Source organism: Sus scrofa, chromosome 10, assembly GCF_000003025.6.
Source record: "Sus scrofa isolate TJ Tabasco breed Duroc chromosome 10, Sscrofa11.1, whole genome shotgun sequence".
In the NCBI taxonomy this organism is placed as follows: Eukaryota; Metazoa; Chordata; class Mammalia; order Artiodactyla; family Suidae; genus Sus; species Sus scrofa.
Window position 1 is genome coordinate 40,324,203 of NC_010452.4, and position 16,060 is coordinate 40,340,262.

General features: G+C 43.0%; 1 long non-coding RNA gene across 1 annotated transcript in view; it reads left to right on the top strand.

Annotated features, from left to right (window-relative positions):
* LOC110255682 overlaps positions 615-16,060 on the top strand; it is a 41,439-nt gene continuing 25,993 nt past the window's right edge. The window contains exon 1 of the long non-coding RNA XR_002336328.1: positions 615-1,276. This is a non-coding gene — a long non-coding RNA (uncharacterized LOC110255682). The remainder of the gene's footprint in view (positions 1,277-16,060) is intronic.

Below are 16,060 nucleotides of genomic sequence, written 5' to 3' on the forward strand. Positions count from 1 at the left end.
AGGGTGTTTGTGGTGTGTGTGTGTGTGTGTGTGTGTACCATGGGAGGGCACAGGGAGAGGAGATCAGGTGAAATGAGCTGGTTGCAGAAAACAAGACCAAAAAATCTGAAGGTGGAGCTCCCGTTGTGGTTCCAAGGGTTAAGAATGTGACACAGGGTCTATGAGGATAAAGGTTCGATTCCTGGCCTCATTCAGTGGGGTAAGGGACTGGTGTTGCCCCAAGCTGTGGTGTAGGTCACAGAGGTGGCTCAGATCTGGTGTTGCTGTGGCTGTGGTGTAGGCCAACAGTTTCGGCTTGGATTCAAGCCCTGGCTCAGGAACTTCCATGTGCTGCAGATGCAGCCATGAGATAAACAAACAAACAAACAAATACATGTCTGAAGAGGCAGCTTCAGACCCTGTGTGTGGGGAAGGGTGAGGGGCTCTGCAAGGCTGTCTCTCTGATGTATGACAAAGCAGCCAAGTGACAGGAGAGAGAGAGCAAGAGTTTGTGCTTTTCCAGTCCAGGTGGACTTCAGCCAGTGGGGTGCTGGTAAATGTTTAACTCCCAGCTTTCTGGGAATTTCACAGAACACCAGTGTGAAGCATTTTTTGATTTCTCTGGTGTAAATACCCTCACTGTGGTTGACTACAAGCTGCCATTGGTGGACTCACTGATCAGAGGATAGAATGTGCACCAGAGACCCTTGTAGCTGGCATGAGCTGATGGGGTTTTGTTTCTGTGCCATCCTTTCATCCATCCATCCATCCATCCATCCATCCATCCATCCATGACAGGACCACAACCACATCTTTAGGCAGGAGCCACAGAGGGGGCAGAGTCCAGTACCCACAGGGAGGCAGTGAGCACAAGCAGACAGTGTGTCAGGGCTCCAGTCCCACAAACTGGATTGGCCTGGCTTAGAGGCAGCAGGACCCAGTGCTAAGTCATAGAGCTGAGTCAAGATTTCAGCCAAGAGTGGGAGGAAGACTGTGCACAAAGAGGCTGCAGGGGTGCCAGCCCTCATTTCAGATCTCCTTCAAAACCAGCATCAAGACCCGGTGAGTAATGCCCATGGATTGATGCCGTGGATGCTATGGATGGTTTTCCTCTCCTGGTCAGACCTGGCTCAGACACAAATAAGGGGGAACTGGCTGCAGGACATCACTAGCGACTCCCAAGCCAGGACCAGGTGGATCAAGGACTCCAGTCAACCCCCAGTGAATGAATCTGACATCTTCATCTACCTGCATAAGAGCAAGAGAGTATTCCTATTCTTTGGACCACAGTAAGAGGGTAACTTTACATCATTTATTCCATCAACAAATATTTTTAGGGGAACGTGAGGAAACAGATGTTGTGGGATCTGCCTTCTTGTGGAGGAGACAGACGATACAGCATTTACAAAGGGACACAGTCACTGCAGATTGAGGTGAGGCTGTGAAAGGCTAAGTTGGGACAGAGGTGGAGACAGGAAAGGCGATGCTTTAGGGAGATGATCATGTTGAACTGGGGCCTGAAGGATGGGAAGGGAGCCATTGTTCCAAGAGCTGGGGGCAGAGGCAGAAGGTGAAGTTCATGCCAAGGAGTTCCTGCTGTGGCTCAGCGGTAAGGTACCTGACTAGGATCCATGAGGATGTTGGTTGATCCCTGGCCTTGCTCGGTGGGTTAAAGATCTGGCATTGCTGTGAGCTGTGGTGTAGATTGGAGACTTGGTTCCGATCTGGTAGCTGTGGCTGTGTAGGTCGGCAGCTGTAGCTCCGATTAGACCCCTAGCCTGGGAACTTCCATATGCCACAGGTGTGACCCTAAAAAAAAAAGAAAAAAAGTACATGCCAAGGTCTGATGCAGGAAGAAGAAGGAAGTAGCTCAGTATGTTTAAGGAAAAGGAAAGAAGGGGCGGGAGGAAGATGTGAGATGAAATCAGAGGGGTAGGTGGGTCCCCAATCTTGCACGACCGGGCAGGTCAACATGGGAGCAGGGTGGATGGATTTCATTCCAGGTAAAATGGAAAATCATCTTCATCCTTGGTCCTCAGAGTGGGACAGTGGACGGAGAAGGGCATTGCCTGGGAGATCTGACTTCTCCACTTCCTGACTTAATCAGCGTCTGTATTTTAATAAGATTCCTGGTTGTATTTAGTCTGCTCAGGCTGCCATCATAAAATACCAGAGACTGGGCGGCTTAAACAACATGAATGCATTTTCTCCCACGGTTCTGGAAGCTGGAAATCCGAGATCAGGGCGCCAATGCGGCCAGGTTTTCATGACAGCCTCTTCCTGGCTTGCAGATGGCCTTGACCTCGCATGTGGATGGAAAGAGGAAGAGAGAGACCTCTCCCTCTTCCTCTTTTTACAAGTCCACAATCCTATTGGGTCAGGACCTCAACTTTTTTTTTTTTTTTTTTGGTGGTGCCCATGGCATGTGGAAGTTCCCAGGTCAGGCATCAAACCCGTCTCATAGCGGTGACCTGAGCCACAGCAGTGACAACCCCAGATCCTTAACCTCTAGGCCGCCAGGGAACTCAGGACCCCAGTTTCATGACCTCATTTAACCTTAATTACGTCCTAAGGACTATTTCCAGATACAGTCTCATTGGGGGTTAAGGCTGCAACATATGAGTTTTTGAGGGACCTGATTTCACCCACATCACGGACCTTGCCTTTGAGCATCATTGATCCCATACTAGTAATTCTCAAACTTTAGCGCATGTGGGCATCAGAAGCAGGATGTGATGAAATCCAGATTATTGGGCCCCCAGGGATTCTTGTTGAGCTGATGCTAAATCTGATTTAAGAGGTCCGCCCAAGTATTTGCATGCATGCCTGTCTTTCTGTCTTTCTTTCTTTCTTTCTTTCTTTCTTTCTTTCTTTCTTTCTTTCTTTCTTTCTGTCTGTCTGTCTGTCTTCTCTCTCTCTCTTCGGGCCTCACCTGCAGCATATGGAGGTTCTCAGGCTAAGGATCGAATTCTGATCTGTAGCCACTAGCCCACGCCACAGCCACAGCAATGCCAGATCCGAGCCGCACATCTGAGACCTACATCAAGGCTCACGGCAACAACAGATCCTTAACCCACTGAGCAAGGCCAGGGATTGAACCTGCATCCTCAAGATACTTGTCAGGTGCATTACCGCTGAGCCACAACGGGAACTCCAGCATTTACATTTCTAAGTCACTCCTAGGCAATGCTGGTACAGATCCGTGGGCTAGTCTGGAGCACTAAGTTAGACCATGTATTTAGGGAGCCAGTGTTCCAAGAATTAAAACATCGTAAAATAATCCAAACTAAATCTTAAAAAAAAAAATAATTCAGCAGCTCTGAAGACTTTTCAGATTTCAAAGCCGTAGAGAATTTTTAAACATCACTTGTTTGTAAAAATAATACAGACGTTTAAATCTTTTTCTTTTAACTTTGTCCTTATTCTGGCTGAAGATAGTTTCCCTTTGACTTTGCTTTGATAACCTGAAAGTGTTTTGCAAGCATTTTGTTAACCCTCAAATTGACTCCAGGGAGAACTGCAAAGTAAAAAATTAAATGTAGAGGCTTGAGATACAGAGAAATCAGTGCCCTGTACGAGTCACTGGCAGAGCAGAAAGCGGGAAGAGGAGTTTGTTGAACAGAAGTCTGTCCCCATCTGGAAACATTAGGGGGAGTGAGTTAAGCTCTGTGCAGCTTTTAAGTTAAGCAATGAACTTTGCACCTCCATTGCTGCATCGACATGAAGTTTCCTCGTTAATATTGAAAGTAGGTGAAAATCAACAGAATCTTGGCTCTCAGGTTTCCAAAACTGTGATAAGCAACCCAAATGTGGATGCTTACAAATGAGTTGTGATTCCTTCTGGGAATTCGCAGTAGTTAACTTAGGACAGTCCTTCAAACCCGGAACGTGGTGAAGTTTAGCAACAATGCAATAATGAATTATAAAAGCTGTATTGTCTCTACCATACCATCATTTTATCTAATTATGTCTGGTATAAACCCCAGTGGAAACAATGCATATCTTGTTATGAAATTCCAACCAGAAACATTGGGCCTCAGACAAAAAGGAAACACTGGCAGAGATTCCAGTATAAAACTGTGGCATGTATATTCCCACATCCATAAAATGAAGAATTAAAATGTCATGCCAAGAGCACATTTTTAAATATATGTGTATTTTCAATTAGAACTAAACTTGTTTTGAGGGATAATGACACTGCCCCACCCCCCATGATTCAGAAAGATTCTCTCAATAATTGGAAGATACAACTCATTTCAAAATGTCACTCAGGAAGTTCCCGTCCTGTATATAAATGCGATACAGGATGAGAACCATATATACATCACTTCAAAATTCCCCTAGAAAAATGTTTAGGTGCAAAGATGATGTATTTGCAGTCAATAAAGAGCATTCCTGGAGTTCCCATCGTGGCTCCGTGGAAACGATCTGACTACTATCCATGAAGGCACAGGTTCGATCCCTGGTCTTGCTCAGTGGCTTAAGGATCTGGCTTTGCTGTAAGCTGTGGTGTAGGTCACAGACATGGCTGGATCTGGCATTGCTGTGACTGTGGTGTAGGCTGACAGCTACAGCTCTGATTTGAGCCTTAGCCTAGGAACCTCCTTATGCCACAAGTGTGACCTTAAAAAAAAAAAAAAAAAAAAAAAAGCATACCTTTACATAAATATGATTATGAGGATGCTATCAATTAGTTCATTTTAATGAACTCTATCTTCCCAGGGTGAAACTTTGCATTTTGAAAGTGATCAGAAGAGATGGTGCCATGGTTTCCCTTACATGACAGTTTTTTTCTTATTATTAAATTTTTTTTGAAGACAGCAGCTGCAGACATAGGGAAGTTCCCAGGCTAAGGGTCAAATCAGAGCTGCAGCTGCCAGCCTACACCACAGCCACAGCAACACGGGATCCTTACCTCACCACTCAGCAAGGCCAGGGATTGAACATGCATCGTCAAGGCGACTGAGCCACAATGGAAACTCCTATGGTTAAACTTTTTATTTTGAGATAATTATAGACTCACATGCAGTTGACAGCAATAATACAAAGTGATCACAGATGTTGTATCCTATTATTCTCAATGTCAACATCTTATAAAAGTATATGTACATTATAGTTTTTTTTTTTTTTTTTTGTCTTTTTGCCATTTCTTGGGCTGCTCCCCAGCATACGTGGTTCCCAGGCTAGGGGTTGAATCGGAGCTGTAGCCACCAGCCTATGCCACAGCCACAGCAGCGCAGGATCTGAGCTTCATCTTGACCTACACCACAGCTCATGGCAACGCCAGATCCTTAACCCACTGAGCAAGGCCAAGGATCGAACCCGCAACCTCATGGTTCCTAGTCGGATTCGTTAACCACTGGGCCACGACGGGAACTCCTGTACATTATAGTTTTATAAACTGTATGTATATTATCATAACCAGGCTATTGGCTCTCAGTATAATTCTCCAGGGTGTTTTGTGAATTCATAGTTTATTCCTTTTTATAGCCACGTAATGGTCCATGGTATGGATGGACCATAGTTTATTTATGCATTTACCCATCGAAGGTCATCTGGATGATTTCTAGTTTGGGGCCATCATGAATAAGGTTGCAGTAAACACTTGTGCATACAAGTCTTCATTTTCTGGGATAAATGCCTAGGAGTACGGTGGCTGGGTCATCTCGTAGCTGCACATTTAGATTTTCAAGAAACTGCAAAATGGTTTTTGGGGGGGAGAGGGGTAAATTAGGAGTTTGGGATTAACAGATACTGACTACCCTATATAAAAGAGATAAGCAATAAGGACCTACTGTATATATAGCACAGGGAACTATATTTAATATTTTATAATAACCTATAAGGAAAAAAATCTGAAAAATAGATACATATGCATGTATAACTGAACTGCTTTGCTATAAACCTGAAACCCATACGATATTGTAAATTTACAATGTTGTACAAAATCGTGCAACAAAAAATTGTACATTGTAAATTGAAACTAATACAGCATTGTAAATCGCTTATATGTCCATGAAAACAAAACAAAACAAAAAAACCCTAATTTTCAGAGTGGCTGGACCATTTCACATTTCCACCAGCAGTGCATGTCCGTTTCCCTGCATCCTTGCCAGCATTTAGGGTGGTGACTATTTTTTATTTTAGCCATACTGATGGAGGGGTGGTGATATCTCCTTATGGTTTAAATTTGCATTTCCCCAGTGGCTGCTGACATTGAAATCCTCCCATAGGCCTGTCTGCCAGCTGTGTATCTTCATTGACATGTCTGTGTATGTGTTTTGGCCATGTTCTAATTGGATTGTTTTCTATTTTACTGTTGAGGCTTAGAAGTTCTGTGTGTATTTTAAATACTTGTCTTTTGTTTGATATGTGGTTTGAAAATATCATCTCCTACTCTCTAGCTTGTTTTTCCATCTTCTTAACAGAGTCTTTGCAAAGAAGTTTTTAGTTTTGACGAAATGCAATTTATTGACATTTTGTTATGACTCATGCATTTGCTGTCGAGTCCAAGAACTCTTTGTCTAGTCCTAGACCCTGAAGATTTTTTCCTGTGTTTTTTTTTTTTTTTTTTTTTTTGGTGAAAGTTTTATAGTTTTACATTTAAGTCCATTTTGAGCTGATTTTTGTACAAAATATTAGACTTAGGTTTGAGGTTCATGTTCCCCTATGGATATCCTACAGAGCCGACCTCATCTGTTGAGAAGTTTATCCTTCCTGCATTGCCTTATTTTTGCACTTCTGTCAAAATAGATTAGGAATATTGGTGTGGATCTATTTCTGGGCTCTCTATTCTGTTCCCTTGACCTGTGTGTCTGTCTCTCTTGACAATACCACAAGGTCTTGATTGCTGTAGCTATAAGGTAAGCCTTGAAATTGAGTAGACTAATCCTGCCTAGCTTTTTCTTCTTGTTCAAACTTGTTTTGGCTATTCTATTTTCTTTGCCTTCTCATATTCATTTTAGAATAACTTTGTCTATATTGACGAAAAATCCTGCTGGGATTTGCTAAAAATGATGTTAAATTGTATATCAGTTTGGGGAGAATTGGCATCTTTGCTAGGCTGAGACTTCTAAGCCACAAACACATAATATCTCTCCATGTATTTAGATCTTGTTTGATTTCTCTCATCAGCACTGTGTAATGTTCAGCAACAAAGTCTTGTACAAGCTTTGGTTAGATTTATACCTAAGTAATTTTTTTTGAGTTGGTGTTATAGTTTAAATTTCTGTGTCCACGTATTCATTGCTCATTTATAGAAATACAATTTTTCAGGTTTCTTTTGTATCCTGTGCTTTGCTAATCTTATCTATAAGTTCTAGAAATCTTTTGTTGTTGTTTTTATAAATTCTTTAGGATTTTCCATCAAACAATCTTGTCGTCTTCAAATAAAGTCTTATTTTTTTTTCCTTTCTAATCTGTATGGCTTTTATTTCTTTTTCTTGACTTATTGTTATGGTTAGAGCTTCTGGCACTGTGTTGATGAAAGTGGTGACAATACATGTCTTGCTCCTGATGTCAGGAGGGACAGTCTTTTGAAATTAAGTAAATTACATATAAATTTTTTAGGTGCTCTTTACCAAGTTGTGAAAATTCCCCTCTAAGATATGTGTTTTTATTAGCAAATTGAACAATTCAGGTTATATAAACATTACGGGACTTTTGCCCTCTCTTTAAATTTCCTTCCTTCCTCCTCCCTCCTTCCCTCTCTCTCTCTTTCTTTTCTTTCTTTCTTCTGTTTTGATTGATGGTGATTGGAATAAAAATGAGTGGAGACAAAGATGAGAACTTTAGGAAAGTTCTCATTTATGAACTCGACTTCATTATTTATGAAATGGAATAATTAAGAAATGCCAAGTGTTGGCTTTATAATGCTGCTTACATTCTGTCCCACTGTGGACTGTGTTCTAGAATGCTCCATAAAGCAGTGTAAAGCTATCACCTCTGCTCCCTTTCATAGGGTGAACACTGTTGTATACTTAGAAGCTGGTTTAAGTGCCAAGTTATAGGATCGATTTAAATGTCATGATCATATCTCAAGTAGTCAAAGAGAAATTGGTGAAGGCAAGATAGGATTTATAGCAAACGATTACAGGAAATCTTACCTGGATCTTTTCAGGTTATCATTTTACTCTGTAATGTTTCATTAGCTAATTGTTATCGAGACAATGAAGGAGTCGATTCCAAAACTGTCAATTACTTAGTCCAATTTGGGTAATAAAAACATTCTATGAAGTGAAATATAGTTTACTTTGAAAGGAAATTGTGCCTCCCCGGAGGCTGTTAAATGGTTGGGGGAAAAATGGTTCTATTATTCGCCTCTTTGTTGCAACATTATATGTTGGAAAAATACATTTAATTACATTCGGTTGGCTCTAAAGGTTTTCTGGTGCAAACTGCAAAAATATTAACAAAGAAGCATTTGCATGTGAGAGTTGTACAGAGGAGGAACCCAGATCCCAGGTGCTCCCAGTGTGAACCTAGAGAGCCTCCATCTCTCTCTCTCTTTTTTTTTCTTTTTTTCTTTAGAGCTGCACCTGCGGCATATGGAAGTTTCCAAGCCAGGGACTGAATCATAGCTGCAAATAATCAAACAGAGACTCACAAGCATCCCCCATAGACTTTAGGTAATGTATCTTTTTTTTTTTTTTGGTCTTTTTGCCTTTTCTAGGGCCAAACCCACGGCATGTGGAGTTCCCATGCTAGGAGTCTCATCAGAGCTGGGGCCGCCGCCCACGCCAGAGCCACAGCAACTCTGGATCTAAACCGAGTCTGAGACCTACACCACAGCTCACGGCAACGCCGGATCCTTAATCCACTGAGCGAGGCCAGGGATCGAACCCGCTACCTCATGGTTCCCAGTCGGATTTGTTAACCACTGACCATAATGGGAACTCTGGTAATGTATCTTATGTTAGGATGCAAAAGTGCTGAGGCCTCTGGGAATTTATAAATGGCAAACTATTTAAAAAAATTAATTTGACTCCTTTCCTTTCCTTTCTTTTCTTTTCTCTTCTCTTCTTTGCTTTGCTTTTACTACTGCATCTATGGTATTTGGAAGTTTCTGGAGCAGGGGTTGAATCAGAGCCGCAGCTGCAGGCCTGTACCACAGCCTAGGCAACACTGGATCCGAGCCACATCTGTGACCTATGCCATAGCTTGCAGCAACGCCAGATCCTTTACCCACTGAGCCAGGCCCGGGATGAAACCTACATTCTCACGAATACCAGTCTGATTCTTAACCTGATGAACCACAAAGGGAACTCCTGACTCCTGTTTTTTAGTAGCAAAAATGCATATTCTAACTCAACAGTTATGCTAGAGACCATAACATTTAAGCTTCCACTTTCAAAAGCTTTATTTATTTATTTATTTATTTTATTTTTTGCCTTTTATCTTTTTAGGGCTGCACCCTCTGCATAGGGAGATTCCCAGGCTAGGGGTCTAATCAGAGCTGTAGCCGTTGGCCTATGCCAGAGCCACAGCAACACGGGATCCGAGCTGCATCTGCAACCTACACCACAGCTCATGGCAACACCGGATCCTTAACCCTCTGAGCAAGGCCAGGGATCAAACCCGCAACCTCATGGTTCCTAGTCAGATTTGTTTCCACTGTGCCACGATGGGAACTCCTCAAAAGCGTTTTGAATGCTTTTAAGAAGGCCTGCTGCCAGTGAGTCATTGTCAAAACCAAGTGTTTGGGAGGCCTCAAGTCTTTGAAAGGTTTGTTTTGCCCCCACTGTCATCTCGGCCACGCACTTAGGACAAATCCCCTCTCCTAACGGCACTGTCACTCACCAAACTGCTTAGAAAAGAATTTTCTTGGGACAGAAAGATGGTGAATATGGTGGCGTGATTCCTTTTGCTTTCTAGAACATGTAAATAATTCCACAGCTCTTCATTTAATTTGCTGTCTCCTCTAACCCCTGTGGCAGAAGGCGCACATGCATGCCTGAGCCCCCTTTGGACCCTGGCCTTGAGCTTGGTCTGCTGTTCTTTAGGACCTGACTATCTGCACAGGAAGGATCTAGAACTGCCTGGGCCCCGAATCTGCATGTCCCATCTCGAGGCTCCTTGGGACCAGGTGCGGTTGTGAGGAGGAGCTCAGTCTCCAGGGACCTGTCCATTTGAGAAGTCCGAAGGGCTTGTCTTGGAGTTCCTGTCATGGCTTAGTTGTAACGAACCCGACTAGTATCCATGAGGATGTGGGTTCGATCCTTGGCCTGGCTCAGTAGGTTAAGGATCTGGCGTTGCCATGAGCTGTGATGTAGGTTGCAGACATGCCTCGGATCCTGTGTTGCTGTGACTGTGGCATAGGCCGGCAGCAGCAGCTCCAATTTGACTTGGAGCCTGGAAACTTCCATAGGCTGCAAGTGCAGCCAAAAAAAAAAAAAAGTCTGTCTAAACGTGGAGGTCATTCTCTAAGCCTCGGTTCTCGATCCCCACATGGGGGCCGAGAAGTCGTGCTGCTCCAGGGTCACCTGGTCAGTGATGTGCCCCTCTTAGCCATGTACTGTCCTAAAGTGCTAATTAGTGCCAAACCCGCCTTTGTGAGATACCATTGAAATATTGAATGACTTTAGATCCTGCCTCTGAAAGAACAGAAACCGTTCCAAAAAACCACAGTTTTGTTAACATGATGAAACCGGAAGCAATGCAATATTCAAGGAGTTTGTACTGCTATTTATTTCTCTGCCTCACACATTTTCAAGGTTGTCGAGAATCCCTTTCATAGTGCTGAGTGCATAGCAGATGCTGCATTTAATATTGTTGGGGGAATTCCCTGGTGGCTCAGCAGGTTAAGCTTCTTCTTAAGAGTCTTAGATTTTCCAGGCCCATGTGTTTCAGAACAAATCTTTACTGCTTGCCCACTAAATCTTATCCATTATTGAATTCTCCTAGGTGTTAGATATTTGCTTGAAAAAGAGGATCCTTGGAGTTCCCTGGTGGCTCAGTGGGTTAAGGATCTGGCATTGCCATGAGCTGTGGTGTAGGTCACAGACATGACAACATTGCCACTTCTCCTTTTGGTCCTCTGCCTTAGGAATGAGGACAGGCCCAGGCTGGAAAGGAGACAATTCACCCCAATTGTCCCAGCTTTGACCAAGGCAGACCACCCGATTGCCAGCTCATCCCCTGTAGCCATGTGCAGAAAAATGCCAGCTGACCCTGAGCCTCATGAGTTAACAGAGCCTTAATATTTTGCACCACTGTTTTAGGGTGTTTGTTACCTTGCATTATTATGGCTCTAGATTACCAATAAAATAGTCAACTCAATGCAGTCTGTCTTGGATTCTACAATTACTTTAGAATTTTAATCAGAGTAATTTTTCTGAAAATTAAATGTCTTTGTCCAGGCATGGAGATCAGGACAGTATAGGGGGTTGAGGTGATATCTGCAGAGACCCTTTTACCATAATGGCTGTAGATTTATTTCTACACAAAGATTTAGGGCATGTGGCATGATAAGCACAAGGGATGTTATAACAAAAAGATTTGAATTGTAGGGAGATGCAAAAATGTACTGTTGTTCTATTTCCCAAGACATAAAAATAAATGAACAGACAACAAAAGCAAAACCAAAAACAGTCTTTGATTTCCTATTCTTTGTCTTTTTCTTTTAAAAATTATGAGAGTTGGGTTATTTAATTTTATACTAAAGTGGATTCTGGGTAAGTGTAAGTTGATGGTTTACATTTACATATTTAATATATAAAGCATTGTGGGTTTTTGTTTTTGTTTTTTTTTTTTGCTTTTTAGAGGCACGCCTGAGGCATATGGAGGTTCCCAGGCTAGGGGTCAAATCAGAGCTTCAGCTGGGGCCTGCGCCACAGCCACAGCAACGTGGGATCCAGCTGCATCTGTGGCCTACACCACAGCTCATGGCAACGCCAGATCCTTAACCCAATGAGTGAGGCCAGGGATATTATTAGACACATATTGGGGAGCTCACAGCATTGAAGGAAAGGCTGAAGAAACAGCATTGAATGGATTGAAATGAAAGCATCTCAGGTTACAAAGGGCAAATGAATGAATGAACGTAGAAATCAATTTTTTTGCTATTGTTATTTTTTCTCTTCTTAAAAACTTTTAACTAAGATCTAATTGGCATGTAACATTATATAAGCTTTGGATGTGCAGTATAATGATTTAATATATATTTATATTGTGAAACAATCATGACAGTAAGTCCAGTTAACACAGTTACAATTTTCTTTTTCTTGAGAGGAGCAAGAAAGAGCAAAAAAAGCGAAGCAAATGAATTTTTAAAAGTTTCAAGTCCGTTCTGCGTGGCTTTTATTTTGCTTTTCCACTGCAGTCTTCTTTCATTTCCTCACAGTGGGAGGAAGCAAAGTTGCTTTGAGGATGGTTTGGTGATGGAAAAGCCAAGTGAACAGTTGTCTAAAGATAGTTGGGTAAATGAGTCTCTCCCAGTAGTTCCTATGATTAGAGGTGAACTCAGGCCCCAAACCTTAATTCCCTGGTCTGTGATGGTAACAGAATCATCTAGGTGGCCTGTGCTATTGTCCACCTCCAGGCAAAGCTGGACAAGCATGGCTTCAGGATAGTCAGCAAGTGACCCATCACCTCTGAGCTGTGGGATTCAGGTGAATCTCTTACCTGATCTGAGTCTCTGTTTCCTTATCCATAAAATGAGGATAAAAAAGGGTTTCTGGCTCATAGGACAGCCTTTGGTACAGAATCACTCAAGTTGACTGAGTTCTGCTCCAGGAGAACTTGGCGGGAGAAGGAGGACCTGTCTGCTGATCACACAGCAGTGGTGAGCAGAAAGATTGTGGGCTTGGTGTCCAGTCTTGAATCAGCACCAACAGTGTCTGACTTTGGGCGATGTACTTACCCCTCTAAGTCTGGGCTCTTCCTTTGTAAACAGAAAATACTGCCCTTGGGAGTCTGTTGGAGGATTGAAAGTCTGGGTCTGGAATTTAGCGAATGTCCAAGAGTGAGAGCCCCTTTCTTGCCTTAGAATGGCTATCGGTGTTCTATTCTTATATAGCCCTTAATGGAAAAGTGGACACAGGAAAAGAATTCAAGGCGTTTATTACCCCCAGGTCCCAGGAAGTCACATACTGGCAACAAGATTCGTCTAGTGCCACCTGCTGGAGAAGCCATTGTGCCGTCAGCTGAACCACTCAAGAACCAGCTTGGCAGGTGTTCATTCAGAACCCTAACCAGCCCGCTCCCACGACGACATCCTAGCTGGCTTCCTTCCTTCTCTTCCTCCCCCTCCTCCATTTTCTCTTAACACTGCCATAGTCAGAACTACGGTGCCATGGGGAAAAACAGGATCTCCTGTGTTTGACATTTCCACTCCCATTTCAGGGATGTATTTCTTTGCAGTAGGTGCTGTGGTACACAGACAGGGGTGTGTTCATGTGGGCCCCTGAATTTTGTACAGGCTTGCAAGTGAACCCACTCAGGCTCGAAATATTTCTGCCATCTCCCAGTAGTGTTCTTGGCTAATTCTTTTCGATGTCTGGCTGCATTCTTACTCTGTCCTTTCTCTGCCCTTACAGTTGGGAGGATTTGGGGAAAGGGGGTGGTGAGCAGGAAGAATGATTTATTTCATTTAGAAAGAAGAAAAAAAGAGAGAGGAAGGAAGGAAAGAAGGAAGGAAGGAAGAAAAAAGAAAGAGTGAGAAAGAAAGACTGAAGGAAAGAGGGAGGGAAAGAAGGAAGAAAGGAAGGAAGGAGAGAAGGAAGGAGAAAGTTTCAAGGAACATACCAGGATTAAGTTTCCCAAATCAGATTCACAATTTTGGATTCATTTCAATATAGATAAATACAAGGATGTCCCTACATCCATGCTTTGCAGGAGATCTTCACCTGCCCATCTGCTCTCGGTCTCTCAGAGGCACGCTTCCCCTCTCTTGGACTAGAATAGAGAAGCTGTATCCTTTAGAGAGAGATTTCTTCGAGAGAAGGGTTTAAAAACTTGGCAGACGTTCCTGTGAAAGCAAAGATCTATTTGGGGTAAAGCTATTGAGCGAAAAGATACTGGAACTTGGGAAATCTGGTTCCGCTTAAAATCTGTGATTCATTCACAGCCAGGGCACAAGGCTTTTTTTTCCCTTAAATAAAAACAAAACAGTAATTTGCTAAAATGATGGAGTTTCTCCTCATGTGTGTCAGATGGCAAAGCTTCCCACGGGGCTCTCCTGGGTCTGCTGGGACATTTTCTTTCCTACTTACCCTCCAAGTGGTTCACTGCTAAGGTTTCACTTGCCCTGCTTGTCAGGAAGCAAGGAGGCCTCTGGGCAAAAGATCTGGCGTTTGGTTTGATTTTCTATCTTGGGTGACTCAGGTAACAAACCCATGATTTCACTCATTTAGAAAATGTGTCTTATGAATGCACTCCACCATGCAGCCCCATTCTCCTTTCAGTCTTCATAACAGCTGAGCTTTATGAGATGTTTTGAGTGTTTCTTTTGTCCCAGGCTGTGCTCTAAGTGCTTTCTGTGGGTTGAGTCATGCTAACACTTGCGGACGCCATAGGATATTGGTCTGTCTTTGTTTGCACGTGTATCCCAAGGACCTAGAACAGAGCCGAGCAGAGAGCTGGCGCTCAATGCGTAATTGGTCATGAATAACCCTCCCTCACTGCAGCCCTCTGAGGAAGGGAGCTTATGGATGAAGAATTTGGAGACTGAGATGCTAAGGGATTGTCCCAGGGTCACGTGACTAGGAGGTGGAGTGCCGGTGGAAGGAGGACTGGCTGTAAGTGACAAAGCTTAGGGTACTGGCCACTGTGAGGTGCAGTCTTGCTTTTCCTCTACCTGCTCCAGGAACCTCATGACCTAGAAAGGCTGGTCCCAGTGTAACATCATCCCATGCTGGCATGTTCCTTCTTTGAGCCCACCGATTCCCCCAATGGGTACTGCTGTTTCCCCCAATTTTTTCTTTACCCTCTTTCTTGCTGGTGCCTGTTAAAGCCCATTCATCTTTTAATGCACAGTTGAAGCCCCACTTTGCCTCAAGCCAGGCTGCCTTCAGGGATCTCCCCTACACCATGCACCTGCATCATGCCTTCAACACTGGCCAGATTGAGTCTCTCTCTTTTTTAAAAAATTTATTTTTATTGAAGTATAGTTAATTTACAATACTGTATAAGTTTCAGGTGTTCAACAAAGTGATTCAGTTACACAAACACACACACACACCATTTTAGATTCTTTTTCCTTATAGGTTATTACAAGATACTGAATATAGTTCCCTGTGCTGTACAATAGGACTTTGTTGTTTGTCTATTTTATATACAGTAGTGTAATATAAAAGTAGTATATGTTAATCCCAAACTTCTAATTTTTTTTTTTATCTTTTTGCCTTTTCTAGGGCCACTCCCTCAGTATATGGAGGTTCCCAGGTTAGGGGTCGAATCAGAACTGTAGCCACCGGCCTACACCAGAGCCACCGCAACGTGGGATCCGAGCCACGTCTGCGACCTACACCACAGCTCATGCCAACGCTGGATCCTTAACCCACTGAGCAAGGCCAGGGATTGAACCCGCAACCTCATGGTTCCTGGTTGGATTCGTTAACCACTGCGCCACGACGGGAACTCCCCAAACTTCTAATTTATCCCCATTCTTCCCACTTTGGTAACCATATGTTTGTTTTCCATGTCTTGTTAGTTTATTTCTGTTTTGTACTTAGGTTCATTTGTATCATTTTTTAGATTCCACATTTACGAGGTATCATATCCTTTTATATTGAGGAAAACTTTGTCCCCCAATTAGGTCACGAACTTCTAAGAGGCAGTGGCAATCTCGGATGCCTAGTACTGGGCCTTGATCCATTAATCAAAGTCCTCTTCCCTAATCCCTGTTGCTCACATACATTTTTTAAATTCCCCTATCATGTAAAAGTTTACACTCTACTATAGTCTATTAAGTGTATAAATAGCATTATGTCTGGAAAAAACATACACACTTAATTAAAAGCCATTTTCTCCCTTCAATGGTAAAGGAAGATCATATTAAAGGGGGCTGAGGCTTAAATAAAGGCTAAATAAAACAGAAGAGCTTTCGTATAGGACAGATGATTTAGCAGCAGGGTCAGGAATG